The following is a 14,192-nucleotide window of genomic DNA, read 5'->3' as shown; positions in this document are numbered from 1 at the left end:
AAAAGGCCTTTAGGGGAATGCAGAAGTAAGGACACTAAGCAGGATCAGGGGTCACAACTCCCTGAAACACTTTTTTCCTAATGAGGCAACTCTGTCCCTGAAGAGTCCATCTCTTTCCACTGTACAAGAATTTCCAGGAGTTTCCAGCTGAGCTGTTGAAGGTGCTGTGAAGGGTCTGCTAGGCAGGAGACTCACAAATAGTGTGCACTTGGGAGAGAAAAGTAGGGAAAACTGAATTCCAGAGACAAGGTACGTGAGCCATCTAAGCCAAACGATGAAAAGTGATGTAGCAGGGGAAGGAGGGGAAAGGGAGAGGGGTGATGATCATTTGCTCACCATCTTTTCCTCCTCCCCTTCAATTTCTGGGTGCATTGGGGCTGCCTCCCTGCAGCAGCACAGCCCCTGCACCTCAGCATTGCCACCTGAGTTCTCAGGGCTCCCTGTTCAGGGTCACAATGGAGACAGAGGAATGTCCTGAGGGTGAGTGAGGGCTGAGGCAGAGCAGGACCAGCATCAAGCACAGATTTCCAGGAAATGCTTGAGCCACACCTGACTGCCTGCCCAACCCTCTTTTCATCTCCAAATACACCCTTTCGGCCCTAAACCCCTTTGTTTTTATTTTAAAATGCCCATTTTTGATCCCAAATCCTACATTTTCCACCCTAAATCATTGAGTTTTTACCAAAAACCCCCCTTTTAGACCCCAAATCTCCCTTTTCCACCCCAAATCCTATCGTTTTTTACCCCAAATGCCCATTTTTCAACCCATAACCCCCCTTTTCAACCGCAAATCCTTGAATTTTACCCCCAAATCCCCTTTTTTGTGTACCTTTGGTGGCTATTTGGTGCTTTTTGGCTGTTCCGTGCCGTCTGGGCTCCAGTTTGGGGCATTTCAGGGCGATTTGGGAGGGATTTTGGGTCGTTTCTGCGGTGTTTCGGGTCGGGTCAGTCCTTCGGGATTCTGGACTACATTTCCCAACAGCCTTTGCGCGCCGCCGCTCACTGCGCATCCTTCGCCTACAACTCCCGTTGTGCTTTGCGCCTCTCTCAATGCCCCTCCTCTGCGGCGCCGCCGCACTTTCTATGACGTCACCGCGGCTGCGCCGAAAGCAGTGTGGGAGGAGAGAGGTAAAAAAGCGACCGCCAAAACCTCCCGGAACCCCCCTGGACCCCAAATCCCCCCCCAGGTCCCTTCCAGTGCTCCCGATCCCCTCCCAGTTGCCTTTCAGTTCCTCTCAATACCCTTCCAATCCCTCCCAGTTCCTTTCAGTCCCTACCCAGTTCATCCCAGTTCCTCCCAGTCCCAGTGTTATAAATTAAAGGTCCGAAAAACTGACCAGGACACGCCAATTAAAAACCAATTAGAATTTATTAGCAAGCGACAACAAACAAAAACAGCGCTGGGTGCTCGGGAGTCTTTGCTCCGTCAAGACAGCACAACAGTTTCTTGGGTATTTATAGTCCTTTATGGCCGTGTGAGCCTGATGTTGCTGGAAAAGCTCAAAATCTGTCGACGATACTAATTTCTCTTGAGCAGACACAGCCGACAATACTAATCCTTCTTATGCAGACACATCTTGTGTTTGGTTAACCCCTTTCTACAAAGGTTATCTATAAGAACGTTTAAACATGATTACACAGCATTTTGTCACAATACACTTTTTCTCTCTAAAGTACATTCTGCAGTTAACATCCTTATCTTCTTTCACTACTATCTTGCCTTTATAAGTAAATGCACTAAAAAATTTCTACTTAGGTTAAATGAACAAACATTATATATAAGTTATTACAATTTGTCACAGTCACACAATGTTTTTGGCACATATCTTTGCGGTTAATACTTCTATTTTATAAACAAAGTTACATAGGTTAAATGAACAAATATAAATTTATATATAAATTGTTACACCAGCACCCCCTCAGTCTCTCCCAGTTCCCTCTACCTTCTCCCAGTCCCCCCATATAACCTCCCAGTCCCTTCCAGTGCCCCCCGATCCCCTCCCAGTTCCTCCCATTTCCCTCCCAGTCCCTCCCAATGTCCTCCCAGGGTATTAAGGAGGTTCAGACCAGTAACATTCCAGTCACACTGCTTCTGTGCCTCCAACCTGGGGCACTGGGACTTGGGGGGAAACCAGTGACACACCAGTAACATCCCAGTTCTGATCCATACTGCTTTGGGCTGGAAGGCACCTTTAAAGGTCATCTCCTCCAACTTCCTGCTCTGCAGGGAGGGTGTTGGTGGTCATGGTGTGGAACACTGGGCTTGGCCAGGTCGGAGCAGCTGCCCTGGCCTGGAGCCCATGGTCCCTGTGGATCCCACATTCCAGAGCTGGGGAGGACCCAACACAACAATGCTGATCTCCCGTGCACTCACAGAGTTGGAGTCTGCAGCCTCCCAAAACTCCAGGTGCTCTGAACAGAAAAAAATTATGAGAGTTAATTCTGTCCCAGAACCAGAAACAAACTGAGTCTGAAACTTCTCCCTGGGGTGAGGGCGGACAAGGATGGAGGAGCTGTGACTGGGTCTCCCCCCACATCATCCAGGGAATCCCAACTCATCCTGGGGTGGGGGCTGTGGTAGTCCTGGTTTGGGCCAGGATAAAGGTGATTTTCTGTCTTGTACTTTTGCTTTTAGCTAAGTCTCTTGTAAGTAGTTGCACTTGCTGAAATTAACAGCAAGTTTCTTAGACAGTGTGTGTTTCTAGGACTGATAACACTTGATGTTTATAGTTACTGCTAGAGACTGGTATGCAGAGCCAAGGACACTGCTCAGCTCTGAGGAAAACATAAAGAGGTCCCACCTGCAGCCCTCCTTTGGGGAGGAACGGACAAGATAGATGCCAGAACTGACCAAACAGAGTATTCCATCCCATATACGTCATCCTCAGTATAAATTTGAGGGATCACGAGGGCCAAGCCAGATTTCCACCTTCCGGCTGCCTGCCCTTCCTGCCTCTCCTGCTTCCATTCCTTCACCTGGCATCCTGGGAGGATTCCATCTGTTCGTCTGCCTGTGGTCCTGATCCATGCCAGCCCATATCTGTGAGTTCCCGCCTCCAGTTCCCGACTGCTGCCGACTCCAGGAGTCCAGCCTGGACTTTCCCAGGGCTGCCCTGCAGCCTCGGTGGTGACATGAGAGCTATTGGGGGAAAGGGGGGAGGAATGTGGTGTCCATTTTCTTGTATATTTGTATATATTTAGTAATTTTTCCTATTTATCGTTACTGTTTCATTAAAGTTGTGTAGTTTAGTTTCCAACCCATAAGTCTCTCTCCCTTATTCTCTCTCCTTTCTTATCAGGGAGGAGAGAGAGGTTAATAGAGAGCGTCTGTTACTCTGTTTAATTGCCAGGCCAGTGTTAAACCGTGACAGGTAGGGACCCCCAAGTCATCCCCAGGGTTTGGGGGCTGCAAGTGGGGACCCCCAAATCACCCTGGAGCCAGGGGTAACCATGGCGACCCCAGAACCCTTCCAGGGGACTTAATAACCTCAGGGCTCAGGAGCCACAATCAGGGACCCAAAAACATCCCAGGAGACTCCAACTCATCCCAGTGGATGACAGATCATCCTGGATGTGGGTGTGATGGGGGAACCCCCAGGTCATGGTGGGGATTTGGTGCCACAACTGGGAACACAAAATCATACCAGAGATGTCTGGTGGCATGAAAGGACCCCTAAATCACCCCAAGGGTTCTTGACAGGAATAGGGGAGAACAAAAATATCTCATGGAGTGTAAGTGCAAAGGATTGATCCCAACTCAAGCCAGGAGTGGCTCACAACCCCAGTACCCTGCATCACACCCAGTTCCCCTTTGGGTTTTGAGTGCCACTGTATCTCCTAAAGATGAACTAAGGGATGATCAGTGGGTGTCCAACTCTATGGGTAACCTCCTCATTCCACCTCACACTCCATTTTCACCCACAATAGGATTGATGTAGGTTTTATCTGCCCTCACCCAAAAAAAAAAAATCTCTTCTTTGTCACTGCACTATGGCTTCTTTCACAGACACGGGGTGACTCCATCTGGGCAAAAACATGTCTGGGTGACCCAAAGATAAGACAGCTTTTGGTCAAAGTTTGACATGAGTGAAAAATAATAGAATCCATCCAGGAGAAAAATTTGACATTGGCCAAGAATGGGGAAAAGGTTTAGGATCCGCTCAGCCCATCTCCACCATCAGAAAATCCATCGGGGTGAGAGACCCCAGAGATGTCCTGACAGCAGGAGACGGTTTAGTGACAGCTTGGATCTGGTCCAACGGTGACACCATCACACAGGCATCATGTCCTACACCTGCTCTAACTGCGGGAAAGGTTTTAGCAGGAGATCAGCTTTTATCCGGCATCAACGGATCCATACGGGTGAGAAACCCTTTAAATGTTCCAAGTATGGGAAGGAGTTTTCCCAGAGTTCCACATTATCACAGCATCACCGCATCCACACGGGAGAGAGACCCTATAAGTGTCTGGAGTGTGGGAAGGAGTTTACCTATAGTTCCTCATTATCACGCTATCACCGCATCCATACAGGAGAGAAGTTGTATCCCTGCACTCACTGTGGGAAAGCCTTCAACAACAGCACCTCTTGGATTAATCACCAACATGTTCACGCTGAGGAAAAACCCTACACGTGTCCCCAGTGTGGGAAGGGCTTCACGTCCAGCTCAGGTCTCACCAAACACCTACGGATCCATATGAGTGAACGTCCCTACAAGTGTCCCAACTGTGGGAAGAGCTTTTCCAGGAGCTCTGATCTCATCAGCCATCGTCTCATCCACACATGAGAGAAACCCTACTCGTGTCCCCACTGCTCCAAGAGCTTCCGTCAAAGGTCCCACTTGTTGAGACATCAGCGCCTTCATAGGGGTGAACGACCCTAAAGCTGCTCCCAGTGTGAGAAGAGTTTTTACCAGAGCTACGATATCATCTCTCATCACCAGACCCACCTCAGCCATCACCAGAAATGAAGGGGCATGGTCAAGGTCACCACATTTTTCAAGCTTGAGTTTCCATGCTTCGACATCTTTAAGATGTTGGGTTTTTTTTACCATATAAGGCAAAGCAAGGAAGTGATAATCAGTATGACACACTCCTCAGGGGAGATGGCAGGATGGGGCCATAATTCTTTTTTTTTTTAGGGAACACCCATATGGAGCATTTTATTATGACTTTGCAGCAGGACTTTTAAAGAAAACGGGAGCGATAATCTGGGATTGTGTCATTTCGGGGTGAAAAGAAACCTTTTCAACTAGTATGGCTTTTTGAGAATATTTATAGCCACAGATTACACTTCATTGTCCAGATGGTTGTGACTGCAAATCTGGGTGGGGGCACGGTAGCCTAAGGTTTGATATCACTTGGTTGTTTTCATTAATAAGATACTCAATAAAATTTTACAAATGTACAATGGAGCAATCCCTCATGGCTGTTGGGGTGCAAAGGATTAGAGAATGCTTTTGTTGCCCGTAGTCAAGACACAAACCAACAGAGTGTCAGTTTATGCGGTGCTTTATTCGGGGCCCGGGAAACCTGAGGACTAGCGTCCCAAGTCAGGATTCCGACGACCCTTAATTTGGTTCAGCTTTTATACCTTTTTACATCGTAGGCTACGTGCAGAGTTACATTCTTTCTAGTTACAAACAACTACATAAATCATGCAGATAACAATAGGTATACATCTCGAAGTTACAGATTTACGGTTTACTGCTTTCCATACGGCCCACCACCTGGGTACAATATTTCATCTTATCTTTAGGAACAGGATGTCAGTTACTGAGCAGTTCCCCTATTTGATCATTGTTCCACAGGGTCAGCACTTTCTTAACTAGTTATTTATTTCCAGAGTGACATAACAGAGTTTTTACCTACCTAGGCACACTCTGACCCTTAACCATTTTATTTTACTTTAAACTGCAACACTTTGGGTTCTCTGAGGTTGGGACCCCCTCCCCAAAACCCCCTTTGTCCCACTCTGAGGTGGGCATGAAGCAGCTTCCAGTACAGTGACTGGAGAGGTAGGAGATACAGGTGATGGAGAAGAGAGAGACTGAGCTGTCCTGATGGCCATGACTCCAGCTGTTCAGCTGAAACCTTTGGCTCTGCAGACCATTCTCCAGCTCTAACTATAAACACTGAGCCTTATCAGTCCTAGAAGAAGACACTGACTGAGAAACTTGCTGTTCATTTCAGCAAGTGCAGCTACTTAGGAGAGACTTAGTTGAAAGCAAAAGTACAAGAGAGAAAATTAGCTTTATCCTGGCTCAAAACAGGACATTCCACCCCTTATTTGTGTCATACTCCAGTCATTACCATCTCTCTTATCCCTAAATACACCTCTACACAAATTATTACTCTCTCTCTATACTAAAACCCACTAAGTTAATTTAGTTTATGATTGCAGATGTTCATCTATTGTAGCAGACTCTTAAAACAAGGAGCAATTGTCACAGTTCATGTCCATGGTCCACAAGTTTCAGGTTGCAGATGTTAACTTCAAGGAAGTTACTGGATGCCAGTCGATGAACCCAGTTCTGGTTTGATCACCACAACATTATCCTGATAAACACTCCCAGAACACCATTAATTTATGCAACAGTTCACATAACATCAATTAATGTGGGGCATGAATTCAAGACCCCCAAAATGCCATGCTTTACTGATTGAGCTAGCCAATCAAAAATTAGGTATTCTCACCCAGTGTTGGATTCCCTTGTGGTACATGTGAGAATCTGACCTCACTGATTTGCAATAGTCTCAAAAGAGCAATTTTAAAGTGAATAGCCCTGTCTGGGGTGGAGGACCTGGCCTGGCCAGAACTGAGCAGGGGGGTGACACCTCAGGAAGAGGTAAGAACTGGGTGGAGACTAGTCTCCTTTTCTGAGGGCCAGCTTTCAATGCTAGGTTGTCCCTCCAGGGTAGAGGAAGCCACCTTGATCGTACTTACTAAGTACCTGGCTAAGGTGGATGGAAAAGAGCAGGGACTGGCAGCTGGAAGAAGATAAGAACTGATGACTGGGTGGGGGGCTACACCCTGCTCCCCTCCAGGCAGCCTGTCTTCAATGATTCTTATGCTAAGGAGCCTGGTTTCTTTGTCAGCTGACTGACAGCTGCCCCTTCAGAACAAAAGGGACTCAGGGGTATATCTGGCTGTCCATGCTGTGGCTGTTTTGTCATCTCTTGACCTACCGCTGTTTTGCATCGGACCCTGTCCAGAATCAGTGCCACCTTGAAGAAACAGCTGGAGTCTCTCTCATTCCTTCTTCCCACTTTTACCTTTTTCTCCCACTTTTCTCTCTCATTCTTTCTTCCCACCTTCTTACCACTTTTCTCTCTCTCTTATATCGTTTCCTCTCTCCCTCTTGCCTGGCTCTATATTTTTGCCTGTGTCAATTGTCAAATAAAGTCTGCTTGCACATGACCTTTCTATGGTTGGACTTTGTTTTGCGGATCCAGAACAAAAATAAATTTTAATGTTACCTTGGACTGTAACTGTACACATTGTACTTCTCCATCTTCCATCATCACCCACCAAGTGTGTCCAGGCCCTTGAGTGAAAGCAACCCAACAAAAGGTTTTGCTTTTGCCTGGGGCAGGAAAATCCCAAATAGTTTTCCCCAGCAGATTCTTTTCATGCACCCAGGCACTTTGTCCCCACCTACTGTGTGTAGAAGGTCTGACTGAGCAGGACCAGCTTGATTGATGATGGAACCCCTGGTGTTAACTAACCAGGTGGCTTTTGCCAAGTGCTTGTCCCAGTTTTTAAAGGTTCCACCACCCATTGTCTTTAAGGTAGTTTTTAACACCTTCCCAATTTCCCTGAGGCTGGTGCATGATAGGGGATATGGTATATCCACTCAATACCACGTTCTTTGGCCCAGTTACTTATAAGACTGTTTTGAAAGGAGTTCCGTTATCTGACTCAGTTCTTTCAGGTGCACCATGTCACCACAAGACTTGTTTCTCTAGACCCAGGATGGTGTTCCAGGCTGTGGCATGAGGCACAGGATATGTTTCCAGCCATCCTCTACTTGCTTCCACCATTGTCAACACACAGGGCTTACCCTGGCAGGTTTGAGGCAGTATGACAGTCGATTTTTCAGGCCTCCCCATACCTATATTCTGACCATCTCCCTTCATATCACAGAGGTTTCAACCTTTCAGCTTGCTTAATTGCAGCACATATGTCACAGTCGTGGATAACCTACGCAATAGCGTCCAAGGATAAATCCACCCCTCGGTCACGAGCCCATCGATATGTTCCATCCCTGCCTTGATGACCTGAAGTGTCATGGGCCCATCTAGCTAAAAACAGTTCACCTTTATGGTCCCAGTCCAGATCTATTTGGAACACTTGAGGAACCTCATCTGCTCATTGGTTTTTTCAATGTTCCTCAGTAGCTTGATCTGAAGGTTCGTGGCCATCTAAGTGATGCACTTTTACATCAAGTTTCTCTAACCCAGCAGCAATGTCTTTCCACAGTTGCCAGTTGTTTTGCTTCCACTGCTTTAACCAGCCCCATAAGGCATTTGCTACCATCCATGAGTCAGTATAGAGATAAAGTCTCAGCCACTTTTCTTGTTCAGCAGTGTCCAAAGCCAATTGGATGGCTTTTACCTCTGCGAATTGACTTGATTCACCATCTCCTTCGTCTGTTTTTGCAACTAGTCGTGTAGGATTCCGTACAACAGCTTTCCGCCTTTGATGGTTCCTACCAGACGACAGGATCCATCAGTGAAAAGAGCATATTTTTTCTCATTCTCTGGTAGTTGGTCGTATGGTGGGGCTTCTTCAGCCCGTTTTACCCCTTTTTCTGGTGGCATTCCAAAGTGTGTGCTTCTGGCCAGTCTGTTACTACTTCTACAATTCCTGGACGATTGAGTCTTCCTATCCTAGCTCTCCATGATATTAAGGCAATCCATTTACTCCATGTAGCATCAGTAGCATGATGAAGGGAAGATTCTCTACCTGTGTACATAAAACCCAGTACAGGTAATCGTGGCACCAGGAGGATCTGTGCTTCAGTACCAATCACTTCGGAAGCAGCTCTAACTCCTTCGTATGCGGCCAATATCTCTTTTTCAGTGGCTGTATAGTTGGCCTCAGAGCCTTTGTAGTTTCGACCCCAAAATACCAGAGGCTGACCTCGAGTTTCTCCTGGAGCTTTCTGCCAGAGGCTCCATGTAGGACCATCACCTCCATCTCCGGTGTAAAGAACATTCTTAATGTCTGGCCCTGTTTGAAATGGTCCAAGGGCCATTGCCTGCACAATCTCCTGTTTAATACTTTCAAAAGCAGCTTCTTGTTCTGAGCCCCATATAAAGTCTTTCTTCTTTCGGGTAACCTCACAGAGAGGTTTCACAGTCTAATTGTAACCAGGAATATGCATACCACCTTGCTGCCTTTGACTCTAGCTCATACTGATGTTCTAGCATGTCCATCACAGCAGCACTTAGTTGTGGTGTAACCTCATTCAGGGCATGATAGTCCACTGCCAGCCTCCACTCTCCATTAGGCTTTGGCACTGGCCATATAGGACTACAGAAGAGTGAGTGAGTCCTGCTGATCACTCCTTGGCTCTCTAGCTGCCAGATCAGCTTGTGAATGGGGATCACAGCATCTCTGTTGACACAATATTGTCGTCCATGCACTATTGAAGTAGCAGTTGGCACCTGCTCGTTTTTAGTTCTCAGCAACCCCACTACAAAGGATTTATGTGAAAGGCCAAGCAAAGCATGCAGCCATTCTGCATTCTCAGTCTTTATAGCTGCAGTACCAAAGGACCACCGGTACCCTTTCGGGTCCTAGAAATCACCTCCCATGAGGTAGTCTATGCCAAGGATGCAAGGAGCATCTGGACCAGTCACTATAGGGTGCTTATGCTGCTTTATTCCAGTGAGGCTCACGTCAGCCTTTACAATAGTCAGTTCTTTAGATCCCCCCGTCACTCCAGAAATAGTGACGGATTCTGTCCCTTTCTGATTCGATGGCATTAGGGTGCACTGTGCACCAGTGTCCACCAAGGCTTTATACTTTTGTGGCTCTAATGTGCCAGGCCATCGAATCCACACAGTCCAATAAATTTGGTTGTCTCTCTCCTCCTGGCTGGAGGCAGGGCACCTCTAAGCTTCAGCACATACAGCATTGTCAGTATGTGCATTACTGGAGTTTGCATCCCCAGTACTCACACCTGATGTACAGGGATCTTGAGTCACCAGCAGATTTGGATCGGGTAACTGCACACTGGAGTCTTGAGCAGCCATCTTTTTAGAAGGACCTCCTTTTGCCTTCGCCTTACTCAGCAACTTAAATACTCAGTCCTGTGGGACAGCAGTAGGTTTCTGATCCCACTTTTTCATGTCCTCTCCATACTCACTCAGGAGTGCCCATAGGATTCCTCTTACTGATTTCTGTTTCTCTCGATTCTGTCTCATAGGAGGGCGTCTCCTCTTAATGGCTGCAACGCGGTGTCCTCCGCTTATCTGAGGAAAAAAGGGTGAATGCAGTTTCTCAGCTGTTCTCTTTACAGCTGAGACCCAATCCCAACAAGGACCTGTGACAGCATCTTCATATTCTCGTGCTGTTTTAATCAAATCACCCACAGTTCTATCCAAATCTCCAGGAACCTATAGCATTACTGATAGTGTATGGTTAAAAGGTGGTGGTGCAGCATGCACAAACCTTTGCAACATAGGTTTAGAACATTGCATGTGATAAGGATCTTCAATGTTTTCATCACATTGATGGGCCTTCTATTTCCTCTTGGTCTCTATTAATCCCCCCTCCATGATAAAGAAAGCAGAGTGCATAAGGGAGAGAGACTTATGGAAGCTAAACGACACAATTTCAATAAATGAGTAATGATAAATAAGAAAAATTACTAAATCTCTACAAATATACAGGAAAATTGATACCACATTCCTCCCCTCTCTCCCCCAGTAACTCTCACATCACCACCACAGGTGCAGGGCAGCCCTGGGAAAGTCCAGGCTGGACTCCTGGAGTCAGCAGCAGTCGGGAGCTGGAGGCAGGGACACACAGATTCAGGCTGGTATGGATCAGGACCACAGGCAGAGGAACGGATGGAATCCTCCCAGGATGCCAAAGCTAACAAGAGTGTTACGATCCGAGTTATTATTTATATTTTGTTTCCGAGGAAAATTCAGCCACTGCTCATAGACAACGCGTGAATTTTCAAAAAAAACCAAGGCTTTATGATTTAAACATGTTACAAGGATTTATTTAGGATTTATACAATTAGTTACTTTGGAGAGAAGAGTCGTTAAGAAGAGAAAAGAAGGAGGGTAATTAAAATGTTATCACCGTCCACAGGCCTTGGCCTCTGGCTGTAGTCGGGTGCGTAGGGTCTGTTGCTCCTGCCGCTTTTCTGTCCCGTAGCTGAAATCGAAGTGCCGAGAGGGGGGGTCTAGAAGAAAGCCACCGCTTCTCCTTTTCTCCTGTGCTTTTTTATACAGGAAAAGAAGAGGGGTCCCTTTTTTGCATAAGTTCCTGATACATACAGATTTCCAGACTTCCTGGAGAGGAGTCATCCTTATCTTTTTGTCTTTTTGGTGTCCTGCTACTTTCATTGTTTTGGTCTCCACCATGCACCAGGAGGTGACCTGATAAGCATTCTTATCTTTTAGGTGTCTGTCAGGCATATGGTGAGGTAAACATATGTTAATTGACAAAATGTTGCAACATAGCAGGGAGAAAAAAAAAAGATTGATTCAAGAGACATATTTTTGTATTTTTAAAGTGTTTACATCATTTCACCCCGTGGTTCTTGAGTCAGGTTTTTTTTTTGCTTTGTTTTTTTTTTTTTAATGTGTATATATATATATATACACACATCCCTATATACACACACATCCCATTTGGTGTGGTTGTGTCGTGTGGCTCTATTTTGTAATCTGTGCTGTTTTAGCAGGCAAATTCCATCTCCGAGGTTTCCATTAAGGAGCAACCGGGAATTTCACCTTGCCTGACATAGTTCTTCCCACCGCACATTTACCTAGCTCAAAAAGCCAGAATATTTTTAACGTGTGTTTGTGGGGGGGATGGTGGTAAACTGTCGTACCACATTTTCCACATCATACATACCTCACCATATCACGTCACCTCACCCCGTGGGTTTTGAGGCTAGGGGAGTGTGTTTTCGGGATCAACAGCTTGATATATATATATATATATATATAAAATATATAATTGTTTTTTCACAAGCATTGGGAAGGTTTGCAACTAGGTATCTAGATATATTACAGACATTTGACAGCTAAAAGGTAGCAGAGAGCCTATATGAAAGGTTACAAAGAATCAACTTAATAGGAGTAAGGTATGTGCCCGTACAAAGCAATTGTGTCAGGTAGTGACATGTACAACATGTGTAGAAAGAAAGGTAAAATATTGACGGTTACAGAATCTTAGCAATTAAATGAGAAGGAGAAGATGTCGATTATAAATGAGAGCTAATAATAACGATAGCCATAGTAATAAAAATTATAAGAATTACAATAATTATAAAATAAGATATAATGCAATAATCATAAGGACATAGCATAGGTCTATTTCATACACATATAAAGTACATCTGATATTATACCACCAATAAAATGTATTACAGGTAACAGCAATCCAGGAGCAATCATGGACAAAATCATGATGTTATAAATTACTTTACCTAGACTAAAGAGGTGGCTAGCCTCCCAGCCAGCAGTAAGTAATTTCTTCCAGTGTCAGTTTCAGAGTAGCCAAGTCTGAAACTGTACACCAGGGGTGTTTTGCTTTGATGTCCTAGGATTACTGATGTCTGTAGTCACGTTAATTCAACCTCATTCTGTCCTACTACACAAAACCTAATTATACAAAGGACAAAAAAAAAAAAAAACAACATTGATTTACAGTACACAGGGTAAAAGATAACTTAAACCTTATTCCACACAGATTATCCAGTTTGTGCTAATTTTGTGCTGTTTATTATTCATGTCAATTGCTACCCACGTGTTTGAATTCAGAGGATTTTGCAAAATGAGTTTAATTCTACCTATGTTAGGTAAATTCACACAAACAGCTTGGCCTGGCTGCAAGGTTCCTCTGAAATTCCTGGGAGGCTGCTTCTCAGTGTCGTTATCTTGATTAGGCGACAGGGGAAAGAATGCTGTCATTCTGGGACACCTGTTCGCACCCCACCTATTATTGACCATGGCAATAGCATAATTGAGTCTGTCATGCCAGTTACTCTTGTGAGGCCTAATGAGTTTTTTAAGTAACCCATTTGTTCGTTCAACAATGCTGTTTGCCTGGGGATGAGAGGGAATATGAAATGCCCAGTTAGTATTTTCACTTTTTGCCCATTGCTGGACCAGGTGAGAAGTGAAATGAGTACCATTATCAGACTGAATACTAGTAGGTTTAGGCAAAATTCCAAAAATTTTCTTCAGGAAAGATACAGTGTTTTCTCCATTTGCTTTTGCATACGATTCTGCACAAGTTAACCCAGAGATAACCTCCACAATTACAAGAACATACTGTTTATTTCCTGACCTTCGGAAGGGTCCTATATAATCTATCTGCCAAGTAGACCATAATGTTTTACCATCTCTGAGATGTAAATTGTCAGCAGAGGATGTTCTCCCAACCGAATTTTACACAAATCACATAAGGAAATTATTGCTTTACATTGTTCTCGTGATACAGACCAACCACAAGATTGTGCTTCTTTATACAAATCAAAAATACCAGAATGACCCCTTTTGCAATGAAGCCATTCTAATAATTTTCCCCATTCTTGGACTTCACCTTGATTGAGAGCATCTCTGATTTCAATGACATTAATTCTTGCCAATTCATCAACTTGGTTATATTTGCTGGCTTCATCTTTCAGATCGGATTGGTGAGAAGGTACCCAGACTACATGAAAACTGGGATTTTGTTTTGCAATTTGTAGAATTTCCTTCCACTTCTCTGTATGCCATACAGGCACTCTATTAATTTCCCAGTTATTATTTTCCCAAAATGTCACCCATTCTACACAGCCTTTAAAGACAGCAAAAGAATTTGTATAGATATATACAGGTTCCTTAGTGGCTTTTTCTTTTACAAATACATTCAAAACAGCATCCAGTTCGCCTGCTTGTGCACTTCCGTCACCTTGATTTATTATTTGTTCACCTGTGAAAGGTTTAATTGTGGCAGA

The 14,192-nt window shown here is 44.9% G+C and overlaps 1 long non-coding RNA gene and 1 pseudogene across 1 annotated transcript; one reads left to right on the top strand and one right to left on the bottom strand.

The window, feature by feature from the left end:
• Positions 1-862: 862 nt before the first annotated feature.
• Positions 863-2,232, bottom strand: LOC139789265 (uncharacterized). Its single transcript, XR_011723098.1, has 3 exons — positions 2,068-2,232; positions 1,079-1,098; positions 863-1,002 (listed from the first exon to the last, which is right to left on the bottom strand). It is a non-coding gene; the product is annotated as an uncharacterized lncRNA (long non-coding RNA).
• Positions 996-5,017, top strand: LOC139789260 (zinc finger protein 566-like; annotated as a pseudogene).
• The last annotated feature ends 9,175 nt before the right edge of the window (positions 5,018-14,192 follow it).

The sequence above is a fragment of the Heliangelus exortis genome, chromosome W (genome assembly GCF_036169615.1).
Source record: "Heliangelus exortis chromosome W, bHelExo1.hap1, whole genome shotgun sequence".
Taxonomy (NCBI): domain Eukaryota; kingdom Metazoa; phylum Chordata; class Aves; order Apodiformes; family Trochilidae; genus Heliangelus; species Heliangelus exortis.
The sequence above is the reverse complement of the archived record's forward strand: the minus strand, read 5'-3'. Positions and strand labels throughout refer to the sequence as shown.